General features: G+C 54.0%; 2 long non-coding RNA genes across 2 annotated transcripts; both read left to right on the forward strand.

Moving 5' to 3' along the window:
* The first annotated feature begins 3,867 nt into the window (after positions 1–3,867).
* On the forward strand, positions 3,868–4,623 carry LOC118664957. Its single transcript, XR_004970472.1, has 3 exons — positions 3,868–4,014; positions 4,237–4,296; positions 4,405–4,623. It is a non-coding gene; the product is annotated as an uncharacterized LOC118664957 (long non-coding RNA).
* Positions 4,624–13,437: 8,814 nt separating this feature from the next.
* On the forward strand, positions 13,438–15,061 carry LOC118660252. Its single transcript, XR_004968849.1, has 2 exons — positions 13,438–14,604; positions 14,715–15,061. It is a non-coding gene; the product is annotated as an uncharacterized LOC118660252 (long non-coding RNA).
* Positions 15,062–16,024: the final 963 nt, after the last annotated feature.

Raw genomic sequence — 16,024 nt, forward strand, 5'->3', positions numbered from 1 at the left:
CATAAATTTGCCTCTTTAGCCTCCAGAGTTAGACAAGTTCTCCCTCCCCTACCCCCCACCTCACACACACACACACACACACACACACACTGTTGGGGTTGACCAGTTAGTTTAAAGCAACAAGCTCTGGTGCTTTGGACCCCAACTGTTCCAGACACTGTTGTTTTATATGTAAAAGAACTGAGGTCCAGATCAGGGAGGTGACATGCTTAGGTGATGCAGCTAGAGAAAGGAAACATCTGGGTCTAAATCTCCTAGCATCCTGATTATAGTCCTTGGCACAAAGAGTGGATGAAAGCCAAGGTGTGGGTGAGGGTGTGCACAAGGGCACTCAGACTCTGTGCCTTCTCTTGCGGTTTTCCTTTGGGGGAAAAAATCCCACGTGTTACCTTAAGGACAGTTATGGAGTCTGGCAGCCCTTGCAATACTGAAGATGTCATTGTTTTTAGTAAACACTCAATAAATGATGGTTAGGTGGATGAATCCCTAGTGGTAGGGCATTCAAACCACAGTATATTTGTTTTCCTCTGTAAAACTTGCTCTCTGGGTTTAATCCATAAATAGAGTGAAGCAGAACAGTGTAGTTCTAGTTTAAAATAATTTCTATATGAAAGTGATAAAACTGTCAATAGCAACAACAAATTAATACCAACCCAAGAATCAAAGCCCGGCTGGAGTGGCTCAGTTGGTTGAGCATTTTCCCATGCACTGAAAAGTTGCTTTTTCAATTCCTGGTCAGGACACATACCTGGGTTTCAGGTTTGATCCCTAGTGGGGGAGCATATAGAAGGCATCCTATTGATATTTCTTTCTCTTCTCTCTCTCTCTCTCTCTCTCTCTCTCTCTCTCTCTCTCTCTCTTTCTCTCTTTTCCTCTCTTTAAGCATGTCCTCAGGTGAGGATTAAAAAAAAATCATAAATTAAAAAAAGAATCATAAATACAATTGGTACATTGCAATCTCAAATGACCTGTCACTGCAAGATGATGTCAAACTTAGTTAAAAATGATATATAAATGTACTTATTAAATACTTGCATGGGATTAAAAAATCATTATATAGAGATATATTTCTTATGAAAAGTAATAGTTCTTTGCCACATCACCCCTTCATTCTAGTCACTTACTCCCGAATAAACTGATTTTAATTCTGTCAACTACTTTTGTTTGCTTATTCTTTTGCCTTGGTGATTAAAGCCACATGTTGAACACTATGTCATATTCATCTTTCTTGTTCATTTTCTCCCTTGTATTGCATGAGAATAGCCTCAATAAATTTGCTTCTAAATATTTATATGTCTAAGATTATCTCTATTCTTCTCTCATGCTTTATTCTACTCTTATCCTCTAGGGATAGTTTAGCAGGGTATGAAATTTCAAGTTAACACTTATCTTCTTTTAGAACTTTGGAGGAATTATACTATTGAGTTCTTAGATCCATTGGTGCTCATGAAAAGAATAATATTGGTTTTGTTACTTTTCTTTTGAAGATGACCCCTGGATGATTTGAAGGAATCTCTCTTGTTAAAATGAAGGTAAACTACTAGAAAACCCCATAAACCTGCAAGAGATTGGAGCATCAGCAGAAAATTATAAAATTTTATTATAATGTAGTTATGGGTCTATTAAAACATTGTACTGGCCACTCAATTGGCTTGATTATTCTAATGGCTTTTGTCCTTTACCTCTGAGAAATTCTCTTGTATTATTATTATTTTGAAAAGTTTTTCTCATCTTTGTTTTAACCCATTTTATCTTTCTAAAATTTTTATTAGTTAGATGCTGAATCTCTTAAATTACTCTGCAATGCCTTTTGTATTTATCTCACATTTCCATCTCGTGGCTTTTTTTGTTGTGCTCATTAGCTTTCCTTAATGTTACTATCCAACATTTTTATTGAGTTTTCTTCTTTTCTTGGAGATAATATATTTAACTTCCCAGAACCACTAACATGTCAGAGTTGGCCAGGAGAGAAGCTGGGGTCAGGGGTGAGTGTTCCCAGATGATGCCCCGTGTCCACTGGTATCTATGACCAGTCCTGTCTCCCAGACATGATGCGGTTCCATGAAAACATAGAAGTTATTCTAGAGGATGTGCTTATAATTATCATCAAACAGTTTTATTGCCGAAACCGGTTTGGCTCAGTGGATAGAGAGTCGGCCTGCAGACTGAAAGGTCCCGGGTTCGATTCTGGTCAAGGGCATGTACCTGGGTTGTGGGCACATCCCCAGTAGGAGATGTGCAGGAGGCAGCTAATCGATGTTTCTCTCTCATCGATATTTCTAACTCTCTATCTCTCTCTCTTCCTCTCTGTAAAAAATCAATAAAATATATTTAAAAAACAAAAGCAAAAACAAACAAACAAACAAACAAAACAGTTTTATTATTACTAGAGGCCCAGTGTGCAATTGAAATCATGTGAGGAGGTGCCCTGTGGGGGCCGGGACCCGGGCCTGACTCGCAGTGTCCCCTGCCCCCCCTGCCTGTGTCCGCTCCAGGGCCACCCGAGCCACCGCGCCAGCTCGGGCAGGCCCCCTGTCTCTATCTCCATCTCTGCTCCCGGCCTCACCTGTGCGTGCAACCTCCTCCTGTCTGGTGGTGACCTGTTATGGCTTCCCGGCCTAATTTGCATATTACCTCTCTCTCTCTCTCTCTCTCTCTCTCTCTCTCTCTATATATATATATATATATATATATATATATATAAATTATTATTATAAAGAAATCCTAATACCCAAACAGATTAAGTTTGATTACCCCCCCACCCCCAGAGGTCTGATTAGGAAAAAAGTAACTACCACGGGGAGTAAGTGATTTGGGGTGTGTGGCTAAAGAGGGATGTATGTGGAGAAGAACACCTGATAAAAATTCTAGCCAGTGGGTGTTCAGCTGATGGGAGGTATAACAAGGAAGTGGTAGAATACGGACAGCTAGCCGGTCTCACATGGGGAACATGTGAGAGCAACTTAGGGTGTGGTGGTAAACGAGGTAGTAAAGGAAGATGAGGCTAGAGAGGGAGGTTGGCTGCATTATAGTTCCCCAATGGACCATCTAAGGACTTCTCTGTTCAGTGCCAGGGTTATGTTCTGTGTGTGTATGTGGTGTATGTGTGTGTGTGTGTGTGTGTGTATGTGTGTGTGTGTGGTGTATGTGTGTGTATGTGTGTGTGTATGTGTGTGTGGTGTATGTGTGTGTGTGGTGTATGTGTATGTGTGTGTGTGTGGTGTATGTGTGTGTGTATGTGTGTATGTGTGTGTGTGTGGTGTATGTGTGTGTGGTGTATGTGTATGTGTGTGTGTGGTGTGTGTGTGTGTGTATGTGTGTGTGTATGTGTGTGTGGTGTATGTGTGTGTGTGGTGTATGTGTGTGTGTATGTGTGTATGTGTGTGTGGTGTATGTGTGTGTGTATGTGTGTGTGGTGTATGTGTGTGTATGTATGTGCATATCCATCTCGTTCACTCTTTGAGACCTGAGTTTTTGTAAAGAAGGTCTCTTGGACTCCCTACTTTGAATAGGCTCTGGGTTTTGTTTTCTGTCCCCTGAGCCTCCTGAGGCTCTGGAAATGCAGCAGAACAAGTTCTCCAGGTATACCAGATGTCCTCAGGGTGAAAGTGGCCTCACAGCGTTTCTTCCTTCCATAACTTTGATTTTGACCCAACTTCCTACTATTTTACCAGCTATTTCAAGCACTTAAGGACATGTTTTATACATTTTACCTAGAGTTCTTCATGGTTGCTGGCACACATGGTTGGCTCTCTCACTGGGGATGGACCCTCCTGTTGGCGGTTCTATTACTAGGATTTCCTTATTTCTAGAGCGGAAGGCAACACCCTTTCTCTGCTAACCTGTTGTGAGGATGGAATGGTCCTAATGGGTGTGATATTTTTGCAATGAGCCTCGCTCTCGTTTGGACCATGTTTGGAGTTTCCACAATGCTCCTGCATCCAACCTCACGTAGAGCTCATGGCAGGGGAAGACTTACTGCCCTCATTTTACAGCCGGAAGTCTGAGCAGGAGGTAAGAGAAATAAGTAGTCCAGGATCGCCCAGGCAGGGGCAGCAGAAGCAATGGAGGTTCCATTAGCTGTTCTTTTCACGGGATCTTCCTGTGACCCTGAACCAGAAACCATATGCAAGTGGGATTCCCTTAAGCCAGGCAGGTAGGGCTACCCACTCATCTCACCGGAATCCCAAAGCTGACTATGGCTTGGTCACTCAGGCTCTGTGTTGTGTCATCCAGGGTGACGGCGAGGATGTCTCCATGGACGGGCTGCCCCCTCCTCTCCCAGTCAAGGCCCAGGTGAGCTGCTCAGGACGGAAGCTCGGCTTCTTGCTGTCCATATCCCATCACAGGTGACCGGGAAGGAGGCTCTAAGTCCTGAACATTCTCTCCAACTCTCTCCTCTAGGTCGAAAGGGCGGATGACTTGGTGGACACGGAAGGCGATGCTGTGCGTGGAGGTGCCTTAACAAACAACTTCAGGCTGAAGCCAAAGTCTGGGTCTTAATCAGTCTATGTGAGACCCATTCCACTGAGGACACCAGGGCAAGCCTCCAACCCAGCGGTTCTCAACCTGTGGGTCGTGACCCTTTTGGAGGTCGAACAACCCTTTCACAGGGGTCGCCTAAATACATCCTGCATATCAGATATTTACATTACGATTCATAACAGTAGCAACATTACAGTTATGAAGTAGCAGCGAAAATAATTTTATGGTTGGGGGTCACCACAACATGAGGAACTGTATTAAAGGGTCGCAGCATTAGGAAGGTTGAGAACCACTGCTCCAACCTTTACGACCTAATTGACTCTCTTCCTGCCAAAGCAGCAACGGGGTGCACCTGCACCCCCAGGCCCCCAAGAAATTACTTATGAGAGGACAGGTTCCCTGCAAGAGCATCCGGAGAAGGGGAAAACAAGGGCTGCGAGAGGGGGACCGGGAGGAAGGGGGGAGCGAAGAGGCAGCCAGTCGACCTGGCACTGGGCACTGAAGGCTTAACATCAAATGCAGCCAGAAATCCATTTCCACAGTTTCATCGGCCGTTCTGGACGCCACGTTTCAAAGGAAAAGATTGGAATTCAGAGACGAGAGGTTCCCTTTGTTCTCTTGCCCTCCAGCCCTTGGTGCCAGTGTGGATGGCACCACAGGGAGAGGGTGAGATCAAAACCCCTCCTCGCTCTGCTACCTGCCCCCGGCGCTGGCCCCTGGCTCGCGGAATGAACCAGCTCGGCTATAGATTGACAATGCCCTGTCAATTATAATCATTTATCTTGGCGTGCGGAGTATCGGGACGCTTACAGGAGCAGGGGCTCAGCGGGCCCGGAACAGCCAGAATAAAATTATACTGCATGGTAATCAGAGCGAGGACACCGCTCACACAAAAGTTCACTTAACTGTCAGAAGGACGGATAGGATTTTGCATCTCACTTTCTGTGCACAGGCTGTCTGTGCTTCCATTTGGGTCAGTTTCTGCTGACTCTGACGTAACAGGGAGTCAGGGGCCTGTGTCAGTGGAGGGGACCGTCTGGTGATTGGGAAGATTGGGGGTGTTTCGTTGTTGCCGTAGGTTGGGGACCTGGGGATGGGTGTGCAATGACCCATGACAGGAAGTACAGGATTGGAGGGGAGTGCTGTGCCCCGACTTCATGCCTGTGTGAGCCAGACAAGCTGTTCCACCTGCAGGGTCTCCCAGGCCTTCGACATGATGGAGAAACAGAGTGTCCGGCTCCCTTATCCGGCCTCCTGGCAGGCATGCGTTTCATCTTCCCCGAGTGGTGTTATCAGCCCCGATTAGAACAGGCAGAGTCTGCCCCGAGGATCCCCCTTTGGGTGGGGCGGGGGAGTGAGGACCTCTGGGCCTCAGGGTGCGCTCGCTCCGCTGGCACCTCTCCGGGAAGCATCTGGGGGGACCTGGCCTGGAGGGTGGGCTGTGGACAGCAGGTGCAGTGCAGGAGCCCGAAGCCTGGACCAGGGCAGGAGGGATGAGGGCAGGAGGGACTAGGGCAGGAGGGATGAGGGCAGGAGGGACCAGGGCAAGGAGGGACCAGGGCAGGAGGGACCAGGGCAGGAGGGATGAGGGCAGGAGGGACCAGGGCAGGAGGGACCAGGGCAGGAGGGACCAGGGCAGGAGGGACCAGGGCAGGAGGGATGAGGGCAGGAGGGACCAGGGCAAGGAGGGACCAGGGCAGGAGGGACCTGCAGGAGGAGACCACGGAGGAGGCAGTGTGGCCTCAGACACCAGGCTACAGAAACCGGGAGTCGCCAAGGCCCGTGGGTGCCGAGCCGAGGTGGGTGTGGGCAGAGCCCGTCCATCCTCCCTGAGGCCAGAGCCCTCGGCTCCTTCCCTCTCAGCCCCTCAGACAGTGTCTGGAGGGAAGGAAAGGGGAGAAGCCCTGGTCAGAGTGGGCACTTCCCCAAGGCGACTGTTTAAACCAGGTGACCCCCAGTTACAATGAGCGGACCTTCTGCGTAGGAGTCTCCGGGAGCTAAACCAGCCCCTGCTGCACGGGGATGTGGTCCCCGAACACATGTTGACCTGCACGTGGGTCAGTTCCTCTGCTACAGCCTGAGAGGAGGAGGGGGCAGAATCTAGGAAAACGACATAAAAATAGCACCCACCCCCCACACCGGAAGCATCAGTCCCCTTGCTGAGCGACCCTCTCAGGGGACATGGGCCGAGTGGCTCTAGACCAGGCATAACCTGCTCAGAGGCACAGGCCTTGGTGCTTTGCCGCAGAGGGTGGGGAGCAGGCGGCAGAGACGGGTGTGCCTGTCCTGGGAGCCTGGGCGGGGTGGGGGCCACTGTGCAGTGGCCGAAGTGGGGAGGGCAGCCTGAGCTGGACCCCTGAGGGGACGCAGGGGGAACACATTTCACATCAGGTCTGGATCCGGGCTGCCAGACCTCCAGGGTCCCGTCTCATCCTCGCCGCCATATGCAACGCTGGGCGTGTGTGTGTGTGTGTGTGTGTGTGTGGGGGGGGGGGGGTGGAGGGTAGGGGGGGGAGGGGGCTACCTGCACTTTACAATCAGGAAACAGAGGCTCCAGAGGGCAAGGCCGCCCAGCCAGTGAGCGGCAGAACAAGCAGCCTCTTTCTTGCTCCTGGGGACACCTCTGGCGCCTTCTCCATGCCTCGGCCCCGGTGCCCAGCCCCTCGGTTTTCAGGGCTGGGGGCCAATTTCCTGCAAGACTTAGCCCTGGGCAGCTGTGGCCAGCTGTTTAGGAAAAGGGCTTTAGGAGGCCAAAGGCTGGCCTCCCCAGGCTTACTGGGTTTCTTCACTTATGCTTCTGACCATGAGAGACCCTGGCAGCTGACGCCGGACAATGGGTGGGGGTGGGGGTGGCCCGTTCAGCCTCGCTCTCTTCCCATAAGAGGGGTGGGCTGGACGGAGGTCCCCTAAGGGTGCTTCTCCATATAGATCATGGCCACGGCCATGCCGAACTCACAGGCTGCGGTCATAACTAATGGCGATGCTATAGGATGAGCGTGGTGTCACCCCTTAGCCATAGAGTCTTAGGGCCCAGAGAGGTTAAGCTTCTTGCCCCAGGTCACACAGCACTCCGGGGGCTGGTCTGGGTTAGAACACAGCTCTCCTTGCCACCCCCTGTCCTTTCCCCTCGCTTTTCAGTCCTCAGACATGAAACAGCTCGCTCCCTGGGACCTTTCTAATAACATTTCCTTTCTCTAATTCATACACCACAAATGTACTCCATAAATTAAAAAAAAAAAAAGTCATGCAGCCAGTAGGAATGAATGAAGCCATTGTAAAACGGCATGAATGGGAATTAAAATCTCAAGCTACATTTTTCTTTTGGGGGTGGGGGTGGGGTGGGGACACTAAATCTCTCAGGGGCAAGCAGGGTGCATTATGTCGAGAAGGGGAAGAGGCAGACGCCCGCCCGGGAACCGTGCCCTTTGAGAGGGTGAAACGGGAGTGTCGGGGTTTGTAATCACGGTCCCCAGAGGTCACGCAGAGCAGCCACGAACAAGGGCCCTTCTATGTGGGGTCAGGCGGCAGGGGACGGTGGCAGTGTCAGCATCGCCACGGCCGCAGGTGGGACATAGGCAAAGGGCTGAACTGAGACATTTTCCATCCTCTATCCTCCCTCCCTTCCTCCCCCCTCCCCCCTTCTCTCCCTCCCCCCTCCCCATCTCCCTTGTTTCTCCCGTCACCTGCTATGCCCAGACATGTGTGGTGCTCCGTCAGCAACAAGCCCATCTGCAGGTCCTCTGAGGCCCGGGGTCATTTCCCAAGCTGCCCCTTCGCCTCGGACGGGCCACATTCCTGCCCCCTCTCAGTGTCATCGAAACTCCTGCTTCTCCAGGGACCTTCCAGCTCCTGCCTCTCTGAGTACCTCCCACCCACAGACTCAGCTGCACTTCCTGGGCGATGCGCGGCCGGGCGGGCGGCACACACATTCCCTGGCGCCCTCTCCCCGCAGTGCCGTGTGGCGGTTGGAGTGGGGTTAGTAGCACAGCCCCTGGGCTCCATGTGACGCGCGCTCTCACTGATGGGTGAAAACCTCTCCACGCGCACGTGGAAGCCACCATCTCACGGCGGAGAGCGATGGGCAGAGAACCGGGTGCAGGGAGAGCTCATCAGTGAGTGGTGAGGCAGAATTTGAACCCAGGGCTGTCAAATTCCAGCACTCCCATCCCCCCTCCTCGAACCCCCCCTCCCCCCGGGGCCAGGCGCCCACAGTGCCTGTTTGACCCTTGACATTAGCCCTTCCGAGGTTCCTGTTTCAGTTATTTGTGACCACCTGGCACCGGGGTCGAGTGGAAAGATTCTGTGACTTGAAGTCTCCCAGCTGCGCTTGTATTAATAGAACTCGTATTAATATCCCAGAGCACCTGCCCGGGGCACGCCCTGACCCGAGAGCTTTACAGACCAAGGAACCCCACCACCATGAGGAGGGCGCTGCCCCCCAGTGCCTGTCCCAGGTGGGAGACCAGGGCGCAGGTGGGTCGTGCCACATGCCCAGCTCGCCCGGCTCGCTCAGCTGGCCCCGCGGCAGGGCTTTCCTCTCAGGTGGAGCCTTTGGGGTGAGGCTTAGAATCAGACAGGGCGGGCAGGACCCAGGCCCTCCTGGCCAGGAGCCAACCTGGAGCACCTGGAACGAAGCCACAAGTGCCGACGTCACTGCCAACAGGTGCCATCCTTGGGGGGGCCTGCCCTTGGGAGCTGGGTGGATGGAGGAGGCTGTCACAGGTGCCCTGCCTGCCTGTTACCTAAACAAGAAAGATCTGCGCAGGAGAGAGAACCCCGAGGGGAGACGGACGTGGACTTTGTTTGGCTTCCAGTTAAATCTATGGCTCAGCTCCTCCGTGCTGCTGGGCACCTCTGCTAGTCCAGTGGCTCCTCCATTCTGCAGCCTTGTCTGCACAGTGGGTGTGTCTGTGCAGTGGGGGTGCCCCTGGGAGCTGACGTAGCTGGGGTTGTACCACTAGGACAGCACTGCCAAGGGCATGGCTGGGCCGGAATCCTTGCCCCTCGGGTAGTCAGTGAGGGTTCCTCTGATGGCATCTCCGGCCCCCAGGGAACCGCATCGGCCTGAGATACACATGGCTGCCGAGGGACCCTGGGCTCAGCTGAGCGGATGTTAATGGAATGTTCTGGGGAGAGAGAACCAACACGGGGGTGGGGGTGGGGACGCCTGCAAAGCCAGTGGTGTGCTGCATTGAATGTGACTGAGTCCTGAGAGGCTGCCACTGGCTTCCCATTATATGGATGAGAAGACTGAGGCCCAGAGGCAAATCCAACTTGTCCCACAGCAAGATATGCCCGGAGGCCAGGTCTCTCAGGCAGAATGCGGGGCCATTCCTGGCTCCAGGTTGGGGAGGGACATCGCTGGCTTGAACACACCTTCAAATCAGCATGTCGGGCCCCAGCCGTACCCCAGAGCTCCCCTCTCTCGGCATATGGGCCGTAGTGCCTGGCTCTCCATTTGCTCGATGCTCAGGGGGAGCTGTGGACAAAATAACCGAGCTACGGAGGACACCCTCAGAGCGCAAAGCTGACTTCCCCAGAAACTGCAACACGTGTCTTCTGATTTTCCTGTTGGTTCTATGAAAACATTGACTGTGATTCCAGACCAAATGAAGGGCATGTTGTCATGGTAACCGTCAAACCATTCTTTTCTTGAACCCTTCATAAACACGACTCCCCGTGTCTTCCACTTTTTAAATCTCATTTTCTGCTCATGAGAGTGCAGGCCAGCGCCCTCCATTTCCTCTGCAGCACATCTGCACCCAGCAAAACCATCCTTCAAGGCCCATGTCCTCCTCCTCCGAGAAGTCGCCCCAGATTACACCCAGCTCTCTTAATAAGTGGTGCATTGTCCCTTCCACTGATGCTCACTAAAACCCTTTTAGTTAGTTGTTCACTTGTTTATTTATCTAATCCTTCATTCAACAAACATATGCTCAGCAGCTACTCCACAAAGGCCTTGTGTCTGAGGCGGGGAACACCACAAAGTTAGGAGCCAGTCCCTGGCCTCGAGGAGCTCATAAACTCTGGGAGGGGCATTGACCCAAGCATGTAATTCAAATCTGGGGGAGGCAGAACCCTCACTGGGCACGCATGGCACTGCGGGCAGTTCCCTTTGTGGGGTCTCCCCAGAGAAGGAACAGATGACCTGGCACTGACGGGTGAGCCCGAGCTCCCAGGGCAGGCCGGGTGGATGGTGACCTCCAACCTCCCACTGCCCGATGGTGCTTCCTGGGCACTTCAGTGCCGCCAACACCTGTGCAGCCCACTCTGCCACCCTGCAGGTCGTCCTCCGTCTGTCGCCTCCAAGCGCCTGTCCGTGGCCCTCTTGGGCCATGTCTTTGTTTTCTGAGTTGGCCTTAACCCAGTTAAATAGTGGCTCCCTGAGGACAGAGTGTATTTCCCATCTTTGCACCATGCAGGGCCCCCCACAAAGTGGCACTTGACTCATGAATAGAATGTTCCGACCATCAGAGAATCCTATATAATAAAGATATGATATGCAAATTGACCATTGCGCCCTTGCACAAGATGGCCACCCCCATGTGGTCACAAGATGGCCACCACAAGATGACCGGCAGGGGAGGGCAGTTGGGGGCAATTGGGCCAGCAGGGGAGCAGTTAGGTGTTGATCAGGCTGGCAGGGGAGCAGTTAGGGGGCAATCAGGCTGGCAGGCAGAAGCAGTTAGGGGCAATCAGGCAGGCAGGCAGGCAGGCAGGCAGGCGAGTGGTTGGGAGCCGGCAGTCCTGGATTGTGAGAGGGATGTCTGACTGCCGATTTAGGCCCGATCCCACTGGGCCTAAACTGGCAGTCGGACATCCCCCAAGGGGTCCCAGATTGGAGAGGGTGCAGGCTGGGCTGAGGGACACTCCCCCCCCCCCCCCCCCAGTGCACAAATTTCACGCACCAGACCTCTAGTGTAATATAATTCATAATGGTTCCTAAATGCTAGTACAGGGACCCACGACTTCAGAATCACATGGAGGAGAATTTAAAAAGTAAGATGCACACCTGGTTTCACCCTGGGACGATCTGATTCAGTGAACCTGTGATCAGGATGGAGAGTCCTGTGTTTTTCCATACTTTCTGGGTGTGTCTGATGACAGTAACTCCCTCTTCTAGGGCTACTGCTAGTGTGGGCACTGTCCATCTCAGTTCACACTTGTAACCGCCAGATGAGGCAGGTACAACCCCAGACTTCTGCAGGTGGAGAGAGACACAGGGAGAGCCTGGGAACCTGCTCAGGTCACCCAGCTGGGCCATGCTCTGACCCCAGGGGGACAGCCCCACAGCCCCTGCTCCTTGGGCTGTGTGATACTTCTAGTCCCAGAGTGGCAGAGCCTGGGAAATCTGGAAATACTGGATTTAAAATGGTCCTTAGCCCTGGCCAGCGTGGCACAGTAGGTTGAGTGTCATCTTATGCACTGAAAGGTCACTGGTTCAATTCCTGGTCAGGGCATGTGCCCGAGTTGTGGGTTCGATCTCTGGTTGGGATGCATACAGGAGGCAACTGATCGATGTTTCTCTCTTTCTCTCCCCTTCTCCCTTCCTCTCTCTCAAATCAATAAAAACATAAAAATTTAAATGGTCCTTAAGGGTCACCTCCTTCAGTCTTCCCATTTTAGAGATGGAAGCACTGAGTCCCCAAGGGGCCAGCAGACTCGCTGACAGCGTCCTTGGAATCAGCCAGAGGATTCAGACTGTGAGGTCCTTGTCTGCCCTTCAGGGTGCTACCACCGACTTGTAGGGATCTGTTCCCATCTGCAGCAGGCAAGTCACTGATGATGATGATAATAATATTGATGATGATGATGATGATGATGATAATGGCAATATTGCCACCCCACTGGGCCCAGGCTGGTGTGTCATACTCTGTGCTCCTTATTTTGGGGGCTCTGTCTATTCTGAGTCTCTGAGTGCCCCTGAGAGAAGAGGGGCCTTTCTTAAGGAAGACGGACAACTCTAAGGCGCGGCTCTCAGCTTGGGGAGGGTGTGGTTTTGGACCACCTCCCTCCCCCCCCCCCAACCCCGCGGCATTTGGCGATATCTATAGATGTTTTTAGTGGCCACTTTAGCGACTGGAGTCGGGGTTGGCACTGGCTTTAGGCGGCAGGAGCCAGGGATGCTGTTAGGTGCACAGGCGGCCCTCCTGCGAAGCTCACCTTCCCCGACACCCACCGCCCAGGCCCAGCACCCTGCTGCAGGGCAGCCTGGCTCTCCTCCTCACTGGGCTCCTAAAGGCGGGGCAGGGGGTGCTGCAAAGCCATCAGCCCACTCACCCCTTTCATGGCTGAGCACCTTGCTGGGGTTTCAGGTCAGTTAACCGCCCTCCCTCCCGCCCCGATCTCCCTCCCCTGAGCGGGGCCAGTGGCACCCCCCTTGCAGGTCCTTTGACCACGTGATGTTCCTGCAGGCAGTGTCCGGAGGCCAGGACACACGTCCCCAAAGGCAGTGGTTCGTACGGCAAATGGGGTAAGAGGCTCCCAGTGTAGGCTCCGGCTGGGCCATTTGTCACCCTGGCAGTGAGCTCCTGCCATGTCCTTATCTCCTTGGTGGGCACAGGGAGACGCTATCTCTCAGGGGGGATGGGACATGGACAGGAGACAGCTGGGCGGGGAGCTGGGCTAATTAATTCGTTCCATAACGTAATGGTGCCCTTGCCGCTCTCCTGGGGTTGAGGGCTGCAGGGCAGGGCACGGCCCACTGCTTCCCACGCCAAATGGACAGATCCAACAGGTGTGGCCGGATCTGGGGAGGAGAAGGGGGAGGAGGTGAGCGGGAGGGACGTTGGGTAACCGCCGGGTAGAGCAGATGGAAGTGCTCATCTCGGTGAGAATGCGGACATGAGGCCGGGCCGGGAGGGCACGTCCTGCTTTGGGGGGGGGGGGGGCGGGGGAGGGTGGCGAGGAGGGAACAGACCTGCCACATGTTAATTTGGAACCGGTGCCTCCGGGAGGGATTTAGACACAGTCAGGCTGCTCTGTGCAAATAGCCCCCCTGCCCGGCAGCTGTCAGAGGAGGCCTCCGCAGAGGAGGATGGCTGGGGGCGGGGGGAGTGGTCTCTGGCCCAATCCTGGCCCCACACAGCCTCATTTCCCTGCTTCCAGAAGGCACCCCGAGGTCAGGAGGTCAGGTGGGGCTTTCCCCTGCCTGCAGAGGAGAAGCTGCCGCACTCAGGGGCAGCGACCTGCGCCCATCACACAGCTGCCCGGGCTGAGCCAGACGGGAACCCAGGCGCCATGGCTTCCAGGCCCCGTTCTCGGCTGAAGGGATGCCCGGCTGACAGTGGGTCTCACGCATAGTAGGTGCTCAACAAAAACCAACTGTGTGCAGATTGCACTGAGGGGCAGCAGGCACATGAAGGCAGAACAAAGGCAATCCCAGGAGTAAGAAGGAATACGTTTAACAAACAAAACCCCCAACGGTCACCCAGTGGAGAAATTTCCAGAACATTCTTTCCTGTGGCGTTTGGGAGCTTTTGTTCGCTGTGTCACGTGAGCACAGGCTCGCCCTTGTCCTCGTTCGTTTCCGGGGACCTGGGATGACCACCGCGTCCTGCGGGTGGGGACAGTGGCTGGAGCTGGAGCTGAGTGTAGGTCTTGAGGAGCACTGGGCCCCCACCAGGCCCTGTCCACTCTTTCCCTGAGGTTAGGGCTGTGGTACAGAGACCACCGGTTCTGGGCCGGGTCGCAAAAAGAACTTGGCCTTGTTCCCCAAGCCTGGCCCTGGTGCTGGGCTCCTGGACCTGGGGGCGTGGTGTGCTCCTCGATCTTATAACACGGCCGGACCCCATGTTGCTAGCAGACACACGGATGCACCAAACGGAAAGGACCCCAAATCCCGGGGCGTGTTCTTGGCCTCCCTGCCCCCCAACTGATTCAATAGGAAGACTCGCCTTGTCAGGGCCTGAGCCAGAGCTCGCAGTGGAGGCAGGCTGGCCTCGCCTCGGGGCTGGACAGAGCCAGGCCTTCATCTGTGACTCAGGGGCCTCATCTCTAAAGTGGGCAGTAAAGGCTAGAAACACCGACTCGGAGCACCTGGGAGACGTCGGTAAATCGCAGCTGCTCTCGGAGGCGTTTAGGGAGGCATCCGTCCTATCCCCGGAGAAAGTGAAGAAAGTGAGCGCACAGCTGCCCGCGCCGCCGCCCCAGGCCTGGAATGCGGGCCTTTGGGTTTCTGGCTGAGCGGGGAAGGCTCACACTTCTCTCTTGTGCTTTTGAATCAACAGCTCCCTCTGATCTCAGCTGCCCTCTCTCCCCGGGAGCACGATTTCAAAGGATTTCTCCACGGAGAGAAAGCAAACCTCAATCATCTTTGTGCACAAAACACCCACCCAGGCTATTTGTCTCCGTCCTGAGCGCCTGGCACGGGGCCCGAGAGGAGCGCTGGGAAGCGGTGCTTAGCGAAGAATGCTGTCATCCGCGGGGCTCACTGTCCGCCGCCCCGCAGCCCCGCCCCTGTACTCTGCCCCGGGTTCTTGGCAGCCCCAGGTAACCGCAAGACAAGTTTTATCATCTGTTAAACCTGTCGTTTGGGGGAAAAAAATGACTTCAATAAAATATTTCAACAATTATAGTCCATTTTAATTAGGTGTGTGCCACATAATTATAGATTTTAAAAAATGTGTAGGGTTTCAAAACCCAGCACCCCGGCCATGCGGGGCTAGCTGTGCTCCCTCGGAATTTCCAGGGCAATCTCCCCCCACCCCCCAAGCCCAGGAGCCCTGCATACCTGGCCGGCCCACGCCCTCCCCACGGCTCTGCCGCCTTTGTTCACCATTCTTTCCACTTTTGTCTGGAAGCTCTGGTCCTGGCAGGTGGGATGGGTGTCCGGGGGCCTGAAAGCCTGGAGCATTGGTAGTGGGGTGTCGGGAAGGTGACCCTGGGAGTCTGGAGGTCTGGGGTCTCCTTCTGGCGCCCTCAGCAGCTGCTGGGTGACCCTACGCACTTGCTACCCCTCTCTGCCCTTCTTCAAAACAAGAAAACTAGACCATCATTTAAAAAAAAATTTTTTTTGGGGGGGGGGCGTGCAGGGAGAGAAACCCACTTTTGGAGTTAAATTCTGAAAGAAAAATCCAATATGGAAACAGTTGAAAATAGAAGTCTTTGGGTCAAGAAGGGCATGGTCCCGACCTTCCCTGGTGGCCCCCGTAGGACCTTAAAAGTAGCCGCCTTTGACAATGTCTGGAAAGGTGCTGTCTGAGATCCCATGACAACTTGTCCTTCGACACACGTTCCTGGGCGTGAGAGGTGCACCAGCCCCGACCTAGGCTCTGGACGGCCCGCCGAGCCCCCCCGGCCCAGTCCCCAGTCCCCAGTCCTGACGCTCCAGGTGGCTTTCTGCCCTGTGGGCACAGACCGGGACACGTGGGCTGGCCCCGCACACGCTCTTCCCTTGTCAACCTGTGAGCACTCCACAGAGGTTTCAGAATAACCCCGTGCGGGGTCACAACCCCACCTGTAGGTGAGGCTCCCCAGGCAGGTACAGTCCCCGAGGTCCCCAGCTCCTCAGAGGCGGATCTGGAATTGAATCTGGGGT

Source organism: Myotis myotis, unplaced genomic scaffold (assembly GCF_014108235.1).
Source record: "Myotis myotis isolate mMyoMyo1 unplaced genomic scaffold, mMyoMyo1.p scaffold_m19_p_1, whole genome shotgun sequence".
Taxonomy (NCBI): domain Eukaryota; kingdom Metazoa; phylum Chordata; class Mammalia; order Chiroptera; family Vespertilionidae; genus Myotis; species Myotis myotis.